Raw genomic sequence first — 16760 nt, 5'->3', positions numbered from 1 at the left:
CAACGTGTAGTATATGTCCCGATCATCCTTCCTCGGACACAGTCAGAAGTTATAGATGTACAATATCTCAGCTGGCGAAGGAACGCGCCAGTTCTGCCTCTTGTACAGTACATACAACCCAATCAGCACTCGATATCCATTCAGGGAAAGCTTGAGTGGAGCTATGCCGACTAACTTCAAAAAGTTGACATAGTACTAGTGTAGTGGAAATGCTACATCAGCTTGGAGATGAGGCACGCTCCAGGCCCTGAGGCTGTGGATGCTCTCATGCACCCTCTCGTCCTCCTGAGACAGGTGCACCCACATCGCAGTGGTGTCCACCCCATGGTGGGTTACCATCCTATCCACAGCTCCTCAGTGTCTGAGCTTGCTGGGGGTCACCTCCGCCTTGAGACCCACAATGGCGGCATATGTTTTGTCCGACAATAGAGGGATGGAGTTTGCCTCTTCCTCCGAGATTCTGTGTCGGAGAGGCCTCGTTTCCGTTGAGGGATTATCTTCCCTCACAATGAGAGCCCAACTGCTCTCCAACTGTTTTCTTCTCTCGGGGAGTCTTCCTGCCTCTTGGGCCATCTCTAGTACCTGGACGTCAAATGTGTAGACTGACTGCTTGTGTAGTTGTTGAAGCTCCTCGGACATCTGAAACTAGAAACCAAGCAGTTAGCGTCATGACCCAAAGAAACATAGGAAAAAAATGAGAACCCCTAAGACTACTGCTCGGGAAGATGAGAAGGAAAATTTCTAAGGGACTAGGGTGTCTCCGGGACCAAAGGATGGTCGTCGGAGAGCACCACCAGAAACTATGAACATCACTGGAATCTGGGAATTTTCCAGATTCCGGTCGGATGTCTAGAAATGCGAAAAGTCGCGTATAGAGCGTAGGAGACCGTTCGACCATTTTTAACGTCAAAATGTGCCCAGAAAGACCTAAAAGAGGTCAAAATGACCTCTAGGTTGCCAGTAATTCAAAACACAAGAATGCAACGAAAACCCTCAACATAATTCGAAAGTAAACACAAAACCGAACAAGAGACAGAAGTAAATTTTACTCGAGATGAAGTGCTTGTACATGCTAAAACGAGTCCTGACTATGAAAAATTGCTTGCCGCCTGATCAGAAGTACGATGATTCTCGCCAACCATCAAGAGCGTTGAGAACTCAGAAAATGGGAGAATATTGGGAAGTAGAGAGATGATGAAGAAGAGAGGGTTTGAGAGTTCTGGGGTTTTGAATTTTGAATGCTAAAAATGATTTGTGAGAGCTTGGGATGGAAACAACTCCACCCTGATCGTTGATTACCTACGACATAGGCACTCGAGAGTGATCTAATGGTCAGAGTCCAAGAGGCGTGGATCGTGATCATTAACATGGGAAAAGGATGCCTCAGATATGGAGCGAAAGGACACCTAAGGTACTGATTAGACGTTTTGGGTAGTGGAGTGGATTCCTCATTAATTGCATAGATTGTTGGGCCAGCAATAGGGAGTCGACACATGTCATTGCCTTTACCAGGAGTGATGCCATGAAGAGCCCAATCGTCTCCTCTCGAAGACCTTTCAAAATTACTCCTCTCAGTCTATGTCTCCACTGTTTGAGGACAAGTGAAGACTTGGGGGGCAAATATTGTCAGTGTTTTCACGTGAGGACATGTGGCATTCATTAGAGGAATAATTAAGCTCTTCGAGCACTAGTGAGGCTTTGTACTATAATTTGGCCAGACACGGATATCTCTAAGTGAGACCATGCCCCGAGGTTTGTCCTGGAGGCACAAATGTCTCAAGGCAAGGCCACGTCTCGTGACCCGTCTCCAAGGTGTGGCTATTTTCAAGTGAAGCCACGCCCCGAGGTCTATCCTCGAGGCGTGGATGTCTCCAGGCAAAGCCATGTCTTGTGAATCATCTCCAAGATGCGGATGTCTCCAAGAAAGGTCATGCCCCAAGGACCATTTAGATGGTCCTCGCCCTCTTCATTTGCCAATCCCCAGGTACAGGATTCTTGTCCTCGGACCTAGAGTAGTTGCCAGGTGTCAGTCATCGTAGCTGTGGCCCACCAGAAGATCATCTGATAACTTTTGGTGGGCCTCGATTAGTGGTGTCGAGTTCATAACCTCGACAATCAACATTTCCCACAACGTCGCCCGACATGGGCAAACGTGCGCCGTATCCTGACATGGTCAAATACCTGTTCCCCATGAAGTTGGTGGACAACTTTATGCAAATGAGCCCTGTGCAATCCGCCTGGGTCCATGGTCTTTGTTAGTGCATCCATATGTAATTAATTATTAGTTTACTCCCCAAATAACAGGGGAATGTGTATTAAATGTTGATTAAGGGCATTAATGACCCAATCCTCTATAAATAGGCCTGAGGTATTTCCTTGTAAATGGTTTAGAGCTTTGGCTAGTTGAGCATTTGTAAACTCAGAGCAATATATACGCTACTTGAGACTCCATTGAAGCTGGCTCAAACAAGCTTAAAACTCACTAATACCGAAGACTCGTGGACTAGGGATATTTTATAGCATGAACCATGTAAAATCTCTGCATTATTTTCTTCTGATTCCTGTCGAGTGTTGGGGTTTTATGCCCTAATTAAAACCCAAATTATTTGTAATCTCATTTTATTATCAATAAAAGAAGAGAAATCATTTTTTGACTTGGTTAATCACTTTGCTCACATGTTTTATTTTCATGTTTATTTGTTTAATATTAACTTCTATTAAATCCCGAGCATATAGCTAATCTTATTTATAGTGACGTAATCACAGTGGAATATAAGTATGATTATATGTTCAAAATAAGTTAGTCCTAAGATTAGTCAGTGCACAGGATTTACACTGACTTGCCAATCTATGATATGATCTACTTACACATTACAGTGTTATGTTCTTTCCAGAACATTAGCAAAGTAGATAAGATCAGATGTATTTGTTACATCGGACATGACCGATATTGGCAGTTGATAAGAAAGTAAACATACCGTTATTATCTATTCTAATCATATCATATAGTTGACCATAGGTCAATTCAATCTCAATTCTGAGTGGTTAGTATTCTAACTGATTGTATTATTTGAGTTCTTTGACTTGTTCGATACCAGCTTACCCTACGGACTAGCCCATACTTACATCTTGGGAACTCGGTAGTATAATTGAGTGGGAGTGTTAATCATAGATATGAACATCTATAGCTTCTGATGAAGAAGTGAAACGATGGTTTCCTTTTAGTTTGGTTCAAGGTGTTAAATGATAGAGATCTCATTTCAGTAATTAAATTAGTTTACTGAAATATCATTTACAAGGAACTAAGTGTTTTAAGGATAAAATACAATGAGGGGTAAAACAGTATTTTAGTCCTATCTCATTGTAGACCGTCTATAGAGGATTGAGTGACAATTATGGTTGTAACAATGGATAATTAATAGCGTATCTATATTTGTTATAGAGCGTTCTATAAATTCAAGAGTGCAATTCCGAGTCTATAGTGGAGTCACTAGGAATTAATAAGTTAGTAAATTTATTTGTTAGATTTATGATAACTTATTGGAGCTTGATTTCATAGGCCCATGGTCCCCATTGTACCTTGGATAAAATCACCTAGATAGTCTCAATTAATTGATTTAATTATCAATTAGAATTATCAAAGTTGACCAGGTCAATTTTGGATAGTTTCACATAGTTATGTATTTTTGAGAAGAAAAGAGAAATTATGGAAGATTTATTAATTAAGATAAATTGGTATCTAAATTAATAAATAAGTTTAAATCAAGGTTCAAATTATAAATAATTAATTTGATAAAGGATTTAAATAATTAAATCAATAGAAAATAATACAGTCCTTGATTTTCAGTCCAATGGGTTTATAATCAAATGGGAAATTTCACGGGCCTAAAGCCCATGATAATTTAGACCTAGGGCTTCAAATTGGCTATTATTTTATTGATTTTTTAATTAAATTAAATGGCCTAATTGAGTCTATAAAAGGAGTGCTTAGAGAGAAGTCATTAGTTAAGATTTCTGAGACGACAGACAAGTTTAATCACTGGTTTTTTGATAGTTTTAGATTCTCTCTAAACACAAGTCCTTTTCTAAGCCTCTTTGTTATTTTCTCTTCTTCTCTCTATATCTATCTCATGTGTTGAGAATTGCCCACACTAGTCTAGGTGATTCTAAGGATACATTGGAAAACTGTGAAGAAAATAGAAGATCGGTTTAGTCTCTTGATAAAACTCTGCGACAGAGAGGATACAAGAGTTAGAGAAACTGAAGGAAGGACTCTTTCATTCCGCTGCGTATACTGTAAGTATTCTATTCTTTGTTTCTGTTTGAATTCAATTTTTGAAACATGTTTTAGGCTATCTCGTATTAATTTGTTTAATATTAGATATACACGAAAATAAATAAAGATCCTGCATAAACTAATCCAGCATCGAGTTCATAGATTAGGTTGATAGTGAAAAAGGCAGTCAACATGCATCTTTTTGATTTGCAAAGTAAAAGGTTATAGGTTCTGTTTGGTACAAGAAAAAAGATTTTAAAAGTAGAGTTTAAATGCTCACAAACCGATAATATCCTTTTTTTAGGTAACTGCGCATTTTCCCTAGAAAATAGGGATAGCGCAAATTCAAAATTAACTCCCCACTTTATGTGGAGATAATCTCGATACTTCGAGCCTTAATTGGCCCGAATTACCCGAAACATTCATCACGTTACTTCGAGCCTATTCAAGCTCGATTTTTCAAGATATTTTCTAAATTTAGTCATTTTTTTAAATAATGGGCTCTCACCCTTTTCTTTATTGTTAGATGATGCAGTCTTCCGAGAAGAATTGGTGGGTGCCTGAGCTTGCTATACCTTATCAACCTCCCTCTCCTCGAGTCGAATCTCCATTTACTCGAAATCAAAGGTTAATAGGCGAGCTGATCGTGAAGACATCAACACTCACTTTCTATGCCACATTGTCGAGGTCCAAGAAGGTAAAAGAAGAAGATTGTGCCTAGCAGTTCTCTTCGACACAAACTCGTATATCAGTCCCATTCTTTTGGACCTCAAACTTAAAGTAACCCTAGCTTTCCATCCGAACAAACTCTCCTTTGAGATCATGGAGAATTCTTCAAGAAAATCTCCAAGGTCTTCATCCCTTCACACATCTTCTCTCCCCTCTTCAAAAAGTGAATTCTTCAAGGCTGATCATTACCTAAGCTCGGTCATGTCCACCAAGAAATTTTCAGACATCCTGCCTTGTCATAGTTGAAAATTGTCCTCAAAGCTAGTCTTTCGAGCTCCCAGTCCTGATGAGAGGAGTAGCTATGCTCTGGGTGAAGGTAACCCACAACGAAAAATATAAGTTCACGGCCTGGAGTCGCGAGCAAATGCGAGCTGGGGCTCTTTTTCCCTTAAGAGATTACTTCAAGAAGTTTACTGACTAAGTTGGTATAGCTCTCTTCTAATTACAGCCCAATTCCTATAGAGTCTTAGCAACACTGAGGTTTCTATATCATGAGATAAAGTGGGAGGGTCCCTCAGCTATGAGATTCTTTATCTCTTTTGCCTCAAAAATAACCCCACGCGTTCCAAAGGTGGTGTAACGCCCTACCTCCTTAGAGCCATTACTAAGTGAATTTTAAAACGTGATTTCAACTCGCTAATCGAGGTTTTAGGTCAAATAGTGTAATCAAGCCTTAAACAGAGGAAAAGACTTTAGAAATAATAATTTCCATAGAAAATCATAAAAGTTTTACACTTGGGATCCCAAAATATAGTTTAGAAACATTTACAATATATAAACTAAACCAAGTCGACTAAACGACAAAATCTAGGTTTATTTACAAACATCTCCCAAAATCCTCTGGCTGTGGCAGCCAGGCTGGCCAAACATGTACACGCCGCCTCACGCCTGCTACACTCACGGTTGGTTGGCCTTCTCTTTACCCTTACCTGCACCACAGAGCATCTGTGAGCCAAAGCCCATCAAGAAAACCCAGAAACAGATAACATATGCAATACATATATCAAGCATATAAACAGTCTACCAATGGGCTAAACACATACGGCCTAGCCTTCCCAGGCGTTTACCAAGCCCTGGGTTCGCGGACCACGCCGTGAGTATATCCCAGGTATCCTTTTAGGGACTCGCCCTGGCAATTCGCACTCTACGTGCTCAACGCTGCTCCCGGCCCCTTGCCGTACTCGGCCTTGCACTCAACGTGCCTAACGCCGTTCCCGGCCCTTTGCCGTTCCTGGCCCCTGCCGTTCTCGGCCTACATCATTCCCAGCTCTTGCCGAACATTCACATAATAGCATTCATAGCATAACAAGCAAATACAGAATTCTAGCAAATTCAGATAAAGGGCTACGCCCTGGAATTCAAACACATTGGGCTCAGCCTTGCATACCAGTTTTATTCAGACACATTGGGCTCAACCCTGCATACAAGCTCTATGGGAACGAGGGTTTTCTAACCTGAGTCCCGAGCTCTCCGAGCACCAATGTTCCGAGCACAGTCCTCTAATTTGAGCCTCGCCGAAACCCTAGTCACAACACATTAACAATATCCATGCATCAAGTTCTAATCCAATAAATAACTTTGAGCCATAACCCTGACCTCCGGGTCTTTGAATTCTATCAATCCGGGTGATAAAATCCATCCCGAGCCTTAACCATTGAGTTCCCAAGCTTAAACACCCTTAAAAACACAAACTGGCACTAAGAGCCGCGACCCCACCCTCAAGTGCCGCGGCTAGCCTCAAAACAGAGACTAGCACCCCCCTGCAACACACATGGGCTGTGGCGTGCACCCCAAGCGCCGCGGCGAGCATGAGCTTCTCGGCCTCCCATGGCCGCGCGCGCACACGGGCCGCGGCGCGCCCCTCCTAGGGCCGTGGCCCTCACCTCCAAACCAAGAATTCTTCACCAATTTTCTACATTTTCCTCAAGCCAATTCACCCTAATACTTATCTAACAATCCCAGATAATCAACAAAATCATTTCAGCTCAATATCAGCATCAAAACCCCATTAAAACCTGCTCCAAAGCCCAACTAAATACTCAAGACAGATCAAACTTAACCAACATGCAAACTCTTAACAAGTCAGCAGAAATTTTAAACATAATCCTTATAATTAAAGCTTACCTTTGCAGAGCTTAGTCCCTGTGTTTGATCCTTAATCCTCAATCTTTTAGCTCCTAAGTTTTCTCAGCCCAATTCCTTGCTTTAGCTAGCTTACACCAGAATTTCCCTTTGATATGCCTTTGAGAAAGAGATAGATATGAGAAGCTATCCTGAGCTGAAAAGAGAAGTATGTGTCAGTTTCCCAAAGTTTCTAAATAATTCCTCCTTTTTGTTTTACTTAACTTAAGTCTATAGGGTTACCTCAAGGCTCGGGGTACCCAAAACGTCCCCGAGGGAAAAATGGTAAATTTCCCCAATATTCCCTCCTAGACATTCTATCCTCAGATATATCTCCAAATATTTATTTTCATAACCCGATAATCCCATAACACACCTAGTACCCAAACTACCCCTCGACTCGCCCCGAGTCGGATTCTAAACCCCGTTGTGACTTTCTGGCTAACCGCTCCCCAAGACTGTCTCGGATCATGCTGCACAGACATATCACATATATATATAACATTTATCACATCTATCACATTTATACCCCTAATATCCAGTCGGGGGCCCACGTGCACATTTAACTCAACTAAACATGCATCGTTATCATATATTCACATAAATCAACATATTAACATATTAAATCATTTATTGCCCTCCAGGCAGACTAATCAAGGCCCTAAGCCCGATTCGGGTCGTTACAGGTGGAGATGTATTCTATTATCTATCGAGCTAGCCTACAGAGTGGAGGCTCTTTGAAGATATTCCCAACCATCCTCCTAACTCTAAGAAGCAGTTTTTCTGGACCAATGGTCTCGACCCCTCCAAATTCTACTCCTTCCAATGCATGCATAAGTTTCTGTCTTAGTATTTTTAAGACTAAGTTTTATTTTCTTTAGCTCAAAAAATTATTCACACCCCTTTTATGTAGCCAATTTTGACCACCCAAAGCCCTCCAAGAAGATGGTGGATTGCCGGGAGGATATTTTGAAGCTCCCATACGGCATGCGATCTTGAAATTATTTACTTCACGAGGATAATCTCCATTTATGTGGTCTCCTCGGGGAAGACAAGACTACAGATGATGCCGAGACTTGCAAGTATGAATCATGGGAAGCTATCCGAACCCCTACTCCTTCTGACCCTTCTTGGAAAAAGAGATTCAAGCTCGAGCTAAGCTATTCCCTACCCTGGCGAGCCTTCTAGTTCGTGGAATGATGCTCAGGACTAAGCGTCCCAAAGCTCAACTGAAGGAGGTAAAGTTAACCTCGACCAATCAGGTTGGTCTCCCACTATTTTCAATTGGGAGCCCAACGTTTTAGTTTCCTTTCTAGACCCCTAGAACAATTTTATGACTTGGTCGGGGGTAGAATTTTACGTACATAGGGACGATAGTTGGTTTTCAGAGTTGCAAACCATGGATAGTATAAATAAGTTGTTGGAAGGTATATGATTACAATATGACTCGAATGACTAGCAAGATCTTTCTCAATTATCTCCCACATTCCGAGGTGAAGAGTCAGGCATATCTGAGGAACCTACTCAAGTCATCGAGATATCGTCATATGACATAGTAATTTCTCGTCCTCCAGTTCTTTCAGTTAGGTTGCCCCACTTACATTGCAAATTTTCTTTTTGGTTGACCATAAAAGATACTGATGTAATTTTCTCCATTTTACAGGTGACATGGAAGCAGACCTCGACAGTCTGCTTGGCAAGCCTCCCAAAGCTCGAGGTGGAAAGCAAGGATGAATTTCCTCGAAGAAGGGTGGACCTCCACCTTCTCCTTCTAAAATTGCGAGTGTTAATGAGAACCCATCCTCACAAGCTTCCTTGAGGCCTCCTACCACCTCGGGGCAAGTTTTGCCTCCGGCCCCAAAGGCGAAGACCCCTCCTCCTCCTCCCAGCAAGGTCCTTTCAACGAACAAAGGGAAGAAGATTGTTGACCTTGCGAATTCAAGGCCATCTGGTGCCTCGACCTAGAGTTACAAGTTTGTTGCCTCGAGTCATGAATGGGAATTCATATTGGACAACAAGGCTAGTGCCTTTGGAGCTGATATCTCTTCAGACCTTTGGACTTCAGTGGGTCAAGCCTGCATCAACCTAGATGAATCAATCTGGAAGTTTTTAAAGGGTGAAAACTCCAAAAATTTCCTCGACCAGAGTGTGGAGTTAGGTGTCTCGGTGAGCACCTTACTAAGCTTGAAGATTTCATTATTCTATGTGTATTTTATTAACACTTTGTCTATTTCAGGGATTGCTTAGCCTCCTGCGCCAATACTCTCTCCTAACGACCCAAGTGGCCATCAGTCATATCGAGATCATGACACCAAACAGCCTTAGACTAGGGTTAAGGATGCCATTAAGAATGGAAATGGTAAACTGGCAACTACAGAGGCTGAGTCTGGGCGTCTAAAGACTGAAATTGACTATAGCGTCACAAAACTCCTAATAGGGTTTAATACTTTGATTAGCGTGCTGAAAGGGCACATGGGGGGTTGAATTACATTATTATATAATTGAGTATAGAAGATCATGTTTATTAAATGTTTTTAAAGAGCCGCTTTTGTTAGAAATGGGTATTTCGTAATTTTCACCCATTGAGGGTATATTTATAATTTTATGTGCTATGTGCTTGAGACCACATTATTATGTGGATATATCTTCGCTATTCGACTAGAGTGGGTCCTTTCAAGCAGTTTTATCAGAAAATTCACAACATGGATAAATGCCCAGCTCAGGTCGAACCAATGAGTATTTTGGTAATTTCGCATATTTTGGGAATTTTTGAAATATGGAATATTTTTGGGGAAAAATATTGGTGTTTGGAAGATTAGTGGATTACATGATTAATTTTGAACATAGTAGTGAAATTGGCTTTTTAGGAAAATGACCAAAATACCCTTCGGGTTGGTTTTAAGATTAAGTTGAAATGAGGGGCAACATGGTCATTTGACCATTAAATTGGAGAAAGGGGAAAAATCTGATGAGGCATTTTCTCTTTCACATTTTGGAAGACCTCATAGAATATTCAAGTTGCCTCTTCTTGAAGCTAGAGACTTCTCAAGCTAGAACTTACAATTTTGAAGTATTTAGGGATTTAAATGGAGATTAAGCACACAGGAAGGATTAACAACTGTTGGGGAGGTCTTCATTACATAGCAATTCAGATTGTTGTAGCAGGGTATTGAGTTTTGTCTTGAATTTTCTTTAGTTTTCTGAAGTTTTGATGAAATGAGGGGTTTTGATGATTTTGAGATCAACTAGGATTTTAAGGATGTTAATGGGAATTTTAGTTTGAGAATACAACTTTGTTTCTGAACAATTCCATGAATTAGGATGGATTTTGGTAGATTAATTTTCAGAATTTAGAGCAAGAGCTCGAGTTTAAAAGCTTAAAGTTGAAATTCTCGGTATTTAAGTGTGTTGGGATGCTTGATGATGTTTCTTGTGAAAAAGGGGTTGTTCTTGCTGTATTGAGGTTAATTGTGGTGAAAGATTATTGGGAAAACCTGTTAGAATCAAGTTTTGGGACTGTTTTTGCAGAGATATGTCATAAGTGCGATTTGGGAAAGAACACATCGAATTCTGGGCTCGATTTCATTTTCCATGGACCTAGTGCGACCGTGCCTGTGTCCTAGAAACCCTAGGATATTACAATAGCGTCTGGAAACCCCATAATTTTTTTGGGGGCGACCTTGCCAGGTGCCTAGAAAACACAATTTTTTTATTTATGGGAATTAGGCTCGGGGATTAGGGGATCTGATATGGGGACCCACTTGGGGGCTCGGGGGACGATTCCGTCACCTTGTTGAATGGAATTGGAGGTTCTGAGGGCTAAGGTGTAGTTTTGAAACCTGCAATTTGGTCTTAGTCCCTAATAAGTGTACCATTTATGTTGTGACTAGGGTTTTTTGCGGGGCTCGGGAAAAGGATCGCACTCGTGGTAGTTTCATCTTCCACGCAGGAATTGGGGTAAGAAAATTTTGTATTGCACGTAGAGTGGGCATTGGCCCTATTGTATCTAGATATTGTTATAACCATATAATATTGTAATGAGCTAGGATTATTTATCGTTATTGCATGCTTTGTTTATTGTGCTTATTAGTAACTGATTTGGTTATGGGAATATGGTTATTGCCGTAAGCTTAGTGTCCCTAGATGCACTTTACTAGGCATCGAGAGTACATATGGTCCTGGTGATGCGAATGACGCAGTTATTACCGTAAGCTTAGTGCTAGGAGACACACTTTACTAGGCATCGATCGTACATATGGTGATAGTGATGCGAATTACTTGGTATAGTTGATATTGAATACCAATATGATTATTGAATACATGTGGCTTTGACATATGAGTACGAATTGTTATATATTCATTATGAGATTATTGTGTGTCTCTCGTGGAACTTTTCTTACTGGGCCTCGGCTCACGAGTGTTCTATTGTGCAGGTGAGATTATATATTCATTTTGACTTATGGACGGCTTTGGAGTGGCGGTTACATGTTCGGCCTGCTCTGTCGCCACGGTCGAGGGATTTGGAGGGACTGAGGGTACATGTCAAATTTTGTTGCTTAGGTCGACTATTTTTTTTAAACTCTGAATGTAATTATATTTTGATAAACCTTTTTGGGATCCCATGTAAATATTTTAAGTTTCAATGAAAAGTTTATGTTTTTGACCAAAATTTTTAATACCTAAACCACTGATTGATTTTAATTACACTTTTGATTCCAAATGATTTGCTTAACAAGTTAAGAACTATTTTAAACACAAAGTGTAACGGTCTTGGATTAGCAGTGCGTTACAACTTGGTATTAGAGCTACTAAGGCTTTATGGTTCCCGAAGATCGGCTGAACATGTAAGCTCGCTACTAAAGATAAGCTTGACTCACGATTCGGTGAGTAATTTGTTGAATACTTGTTTAATTGCTTAATTAAACCATATTTTCCTTAACTGCATGCTAGATTAGGGAGCATGAAATTTAGTGATAGGGCCTGACCCTTGATTGCTATGTGAATATGAAAAGATGTGTTTGTTAGCATTATTTTTGCATGTGAATGTTGTAATTGTTCGAGTTTGACCGTGGGATGGTTTTGAGGTGGTTATAATTGCCTGATAAGCCATAGTTGTCGATGGTTGAAGTATTTAGAAATAGTACTTCCGAGGAAATCAACTAGAATATGTGGCAAGAGTGTAGATGCTTCATTGTTGAACCTCAATTTGCTCCTTATAGGGAGGGAACAAATGATTCCTAATGTGCAAGTTAGAGTACAGAGATAGGAGAAAGAGATAAGACAGCTGAGGCAACAAATTCTGCAAGAGGATGTTGCTCAGCATGTGATTCCTGCACTGGTACCTCTGGTAAATCGACCTAAAGTAGGGAATCGATTGGAACCATTGGGTGAGAGGTTCCGAAAGTAACACCTTTCAGTGTTTGAGGGAGGCTAAGATCCACATAGAGCTGAACCAAACAACAGCTAAGCACGAATTGTTCCACCTCAGATTTTATGAGGATGGTGGGTGATGATAGGATGGCTTATCCTAAATATATGCCACAGGACGATGCTCGGATAGGATGGGAGGTTGTATCCCAGACACACAGTGTTGCTGCAATGAACGGGGAGGAGTTTGAGAGTTATTTAATGAAAATTATTATAAGGACGTAGTTTGAACTGTGAAGGTGGACAAGTTCACTAGTTTGGTTCAAGGCATTATGACCGTGACTGAATATGCCTTGAAGTTTGATAGGTCGGCTAAGTTTACTGGCAACTTAGTGCCAATAGACGTCACAAGGTAAGAAAGGTTTGTTCCGAGGCTGAATATCATGATAGCTCGCAATGAGAGAATCAAATCTGCGCTGTGAGTTACCGCTTATGCTCAAGTGGCAGATAAGTTCTTTATTGCTAAAAGGACAGAGAATAAGACATAAAAACAGGGTGTCACAAGATGCGATACTAGGAGGACTGCTCCTCCGTTTACTGTGTCTAGTAGATGTTGTGGCTCCAGTTATCCAAAAAGAAAGAGTGTTGATATTTCAGGTACCACCGGGTTAGATAAATGATTTTGAGGTATTCGGAGTAATCATCACGGTGGGAATGGGAATTGAAAAACCTATCTTGAGTGTGCACAATGTAGGCGACAATCTGGTGCCACTCGTTATTTGTATCCAGTGGAGTGAGGTTTGGAACCCTGTTACCTACTGGGACGTTAGTAATCTCTTAGAGATGGATTAAATCCTCACCAGTGGAAATGGATAGTAGAGAATTATTTGTGGACTTAGTTGGGTTAGTAAGGAGGAGTTTGACATAGTATGAGTTATATATTGGTTAGCCAAGTATGGGGCAACCATAGTTTGTTAAAAGGAAAGAGATGGTAATTTTGAGCATGAGGGAGAGGATCCCTTTGTGATTGTGGGTGCTATAGATGGAGCTCGCATCCCGATGATCTTAATGTTGAAGGCTGGAGATCTGTTACAGAAACTGTTCGACCAGAGGAGACCATATTGGTTTGTGCTTTTTGAATATGTTTCCCAAGGATTTATTTGAGTTATTACCGCACCAAGAAACTGAGTTTTTCATTGTGGGATGCACCAACATTATTTGTGAGGAAGAAAGATGGATCGTTGCCTATGCGTATCGGCTACCGGGAATTAAATAAGGTGATTATCAAGAATAAGTATCCACTGCCAAGGATTAACGATTGGTTTGATCAACTGCAATGCAAGATAGTGTTCCTGAAGATTAATCTTCGATTTGTTATCACGAGCTGAGGATCAAGGAAGAAGATATTTGAAAAACTGCCTTCCGCACGAGTCAGAAGAAGAACACTAAGGACATCTCCATTTGGTACTACAAGGCTAAGGGAACATAAATTGCACGTAAAGTTTAAGAAGTGTGAGTTTTGACTTCTTTGATTAATATCTATGGGGTTACATTATGAGAAAGATGGGGATTACAATTGATCTAGTTAAGATAGAAGCAGTAAGAGATTGGAGAAGGCCAATGAACGCTTCAGAATTCAAAAGTTTCCTTGGATTGGCAGGATACTATTGGTGTTTTATTGAAGAATTTTTTAGGATTGCAACACCATTGACTGAACTAACATGCAAGAACTTGAGGTTGTGTAGACTGATAGATGTGAACAAAGTTTTCACGAGTTGAAACAGAGACTCATCACTGCACCAACACTTAATTTGTCATTTGAGAACGATCAGTTAGTGGTGTATTGAGGTGCCGTGCGACAGGGGCTAGGATATGTCCTTATGCAAGCTGGGAGAGTCATAGCTTACGTTTGAGTCGGCTGAAAGAATATGAATAGAGATATCCTACACCTGACCTTGAGTTGGCAATAATGGTATTTGAACTTAAGGTATGGTGACACTACTTATATAGGGAGAAGCATGAGATAGACATTGACATAAAAGTTAAAATATTCTTCTACCTAGGAAGATTCGAATAGGACATAGAGAAAATGGTTAGAATTGGTGAAGGATTATGACTGTGAAATCCTTTATCACTCAGAGAAAACTAATGTGGTGGATGATGCCATAAGTCGGAAAGGTTCGGGCCAAGTGTATACTTCGAAACAGATCACAATAGAGTTAGTTGAGGAAAATGCTAGTGTGGGTATAGAGTTCGTGATTGGTAAATTGGTGGATACAACCCTCCAGTCTACCCTTTTGGAAAGAATTAAAGAGGCATAAAAGAGTGATCCATAGATGGTGAAGTATAGAGATAAATTTTTAACCGGAATGGCTAAGGACTTTATTATTTTGTTATGGATTTGTGGAGATATGAAGGTTAGATAAATGATTGTGATGGATGATGGTATTGAGAAAGATATTCTAGATGAGTCTCATACAATACGAAGATGTATCAAGATTCGAAATCTTTATATCGACGAGTAAGTGCCTAACTTTTCAGCAAGTGAGAGCTGAACACCAGAGGCCAAAAATGTTATTATAACCTTTTGGACCCTCTGAAATGGAGATGGGAAGATATAGTCTTGGATTTTATGGAAAGATTGCCTAGCATTATGGGGTAATAGGATTCTGTATGGGTGATTATGAATCGACATGCCAAGTCAGCGCACTTTCTGCTTGTGCGAATGACTTATAATGTAGATCAATACATTGAGTTATATGTTAAGGAGATCGTACAACTCCATGAGGCGTTAAAGTCTATAGCGTCATATCAAGATCCTTTATCTATTTCCATGTTCTGGGGAGGCCCGCAAAAGGCTGTGGATACCCAGTTGAAGATCAGCACAACTTATTATCCTCAGATAGATGGGCAATCTGAGAGGACCATTCATATATTAGAAGATATGCTTTGGGCATGTAAATTGGGTTTTGAGGGACCATCGAGTAAGTGCAATCCCTTGGTTAGATTTCCTAAGAAAGTTACTAGTTAATAATCAGAGCTGTTCTGTACAAGATGTTACGTGATAGGAAATTTATACCACCCATTTCTTGGGATGGAATGGATGAAAGGAAGTATTTTGGTTCGGAGGTAGTTCAGAGGACCAGTGAGACCATTGAGGGAATTAGAGCGCGAACACTCGCTTCACTAAATGAACAAAGAAGCTATGCAGATCCAAACGTAGGAACGTGGAGTTCCAGGTTGGAGACTGTGTTTCTCCAAGTTTCACTGATGAATGAAGTAAAACAGTTTGGGAAGAAAGGAAAGCTAAGTCCTAGGTTTGTTAGACCTTTTGAGATCCTCCAAGGGGTTAGGAAATTGGCTTACATTGGCAGGGATTCATAGGGTGTTTCATGTATCGACACTAAGGAAATATGTGTCGGATACTACACATGTTTTAAGTTATAAGACCCTGGAATTATAGTCGGATTTATCTTGTAAAGAGAAATCAGTAGAGATTCTGTATGGAAAAGATAAAGTCTTATGACATAAGACTATCATTTTAGTGAAAGTGTTATGGAGGTATAGCAAAGTAGAGGAAGCTATTGAGAAATTAGAGTCGGATGTGCAGGACCAATATCCTGAGCTGTTCAGATAAATTTTGAGGATGAAATTTCTATTAGGAGGGGATAGTTGTAGCGTCCCAAAACTCCTAATAAGGTTTAGTACTATGATTAGCGTGCTGGGAGGGCACGTGGGGGTAATTATGTGAATTATATTATTATATAATTAAGTATGCATGATCATGTGTATTAAATGTGTTTAAAGACCCACTTCTGTTAGAAATGGGCATTTTCATAATTTTGACCTGTTGATGGTGTATTTGTAATTTTATGTGCTATGTGCATGAGACCACATTATTATGTGGATGTATTTGCGATATTCGGCATGAGTGATTCCTTTTGAGCAGTTTTACTGACCAAGTCATAATGGGGATAAATGCCCGGTTCGGGTCAGGTGAAGGAGTATTTTGGTAATTTCGCATATTTTGGGGTTTTTGAAATATGGAATATTTTTGGGGAAATATATTGGTGTTTGGAAGACTAATGGATTACATGATTAATTTTGAGATTAGTGGTGTAATTGGCTCTTTAGGCAAATGCCCAAAATACCCTTGGGGTTGGTTTTAAGGTTAGGTTGAAATGAGGGGAAAAATTGTCATTTGACCATTAAATTGGAGAAAGGGACCATATCTGATGAGACATTTTCTCTTTCACATTTTGGAAGA

The sequence above is a fragment of the Humulus lupulus genome, chromosome 3, assembly GCF_963169125.1.
Source record: "Humulus lupulus chromosome 3, drHumLupu1.1, whole genome shotgun sequence".
NCBI classification, from domain to species: domain Eukaryota; kingdom Viridiplantae; phylum Streptophyta; class Magnoliopsida; order Rosales; family Cannabaceae; genus Humulus; species Humulus lupulus.
The sequence above is the reverse complement of the archived record's forward strand: the minus strand, read 5'-3'. Positions refer to the sequence as shown.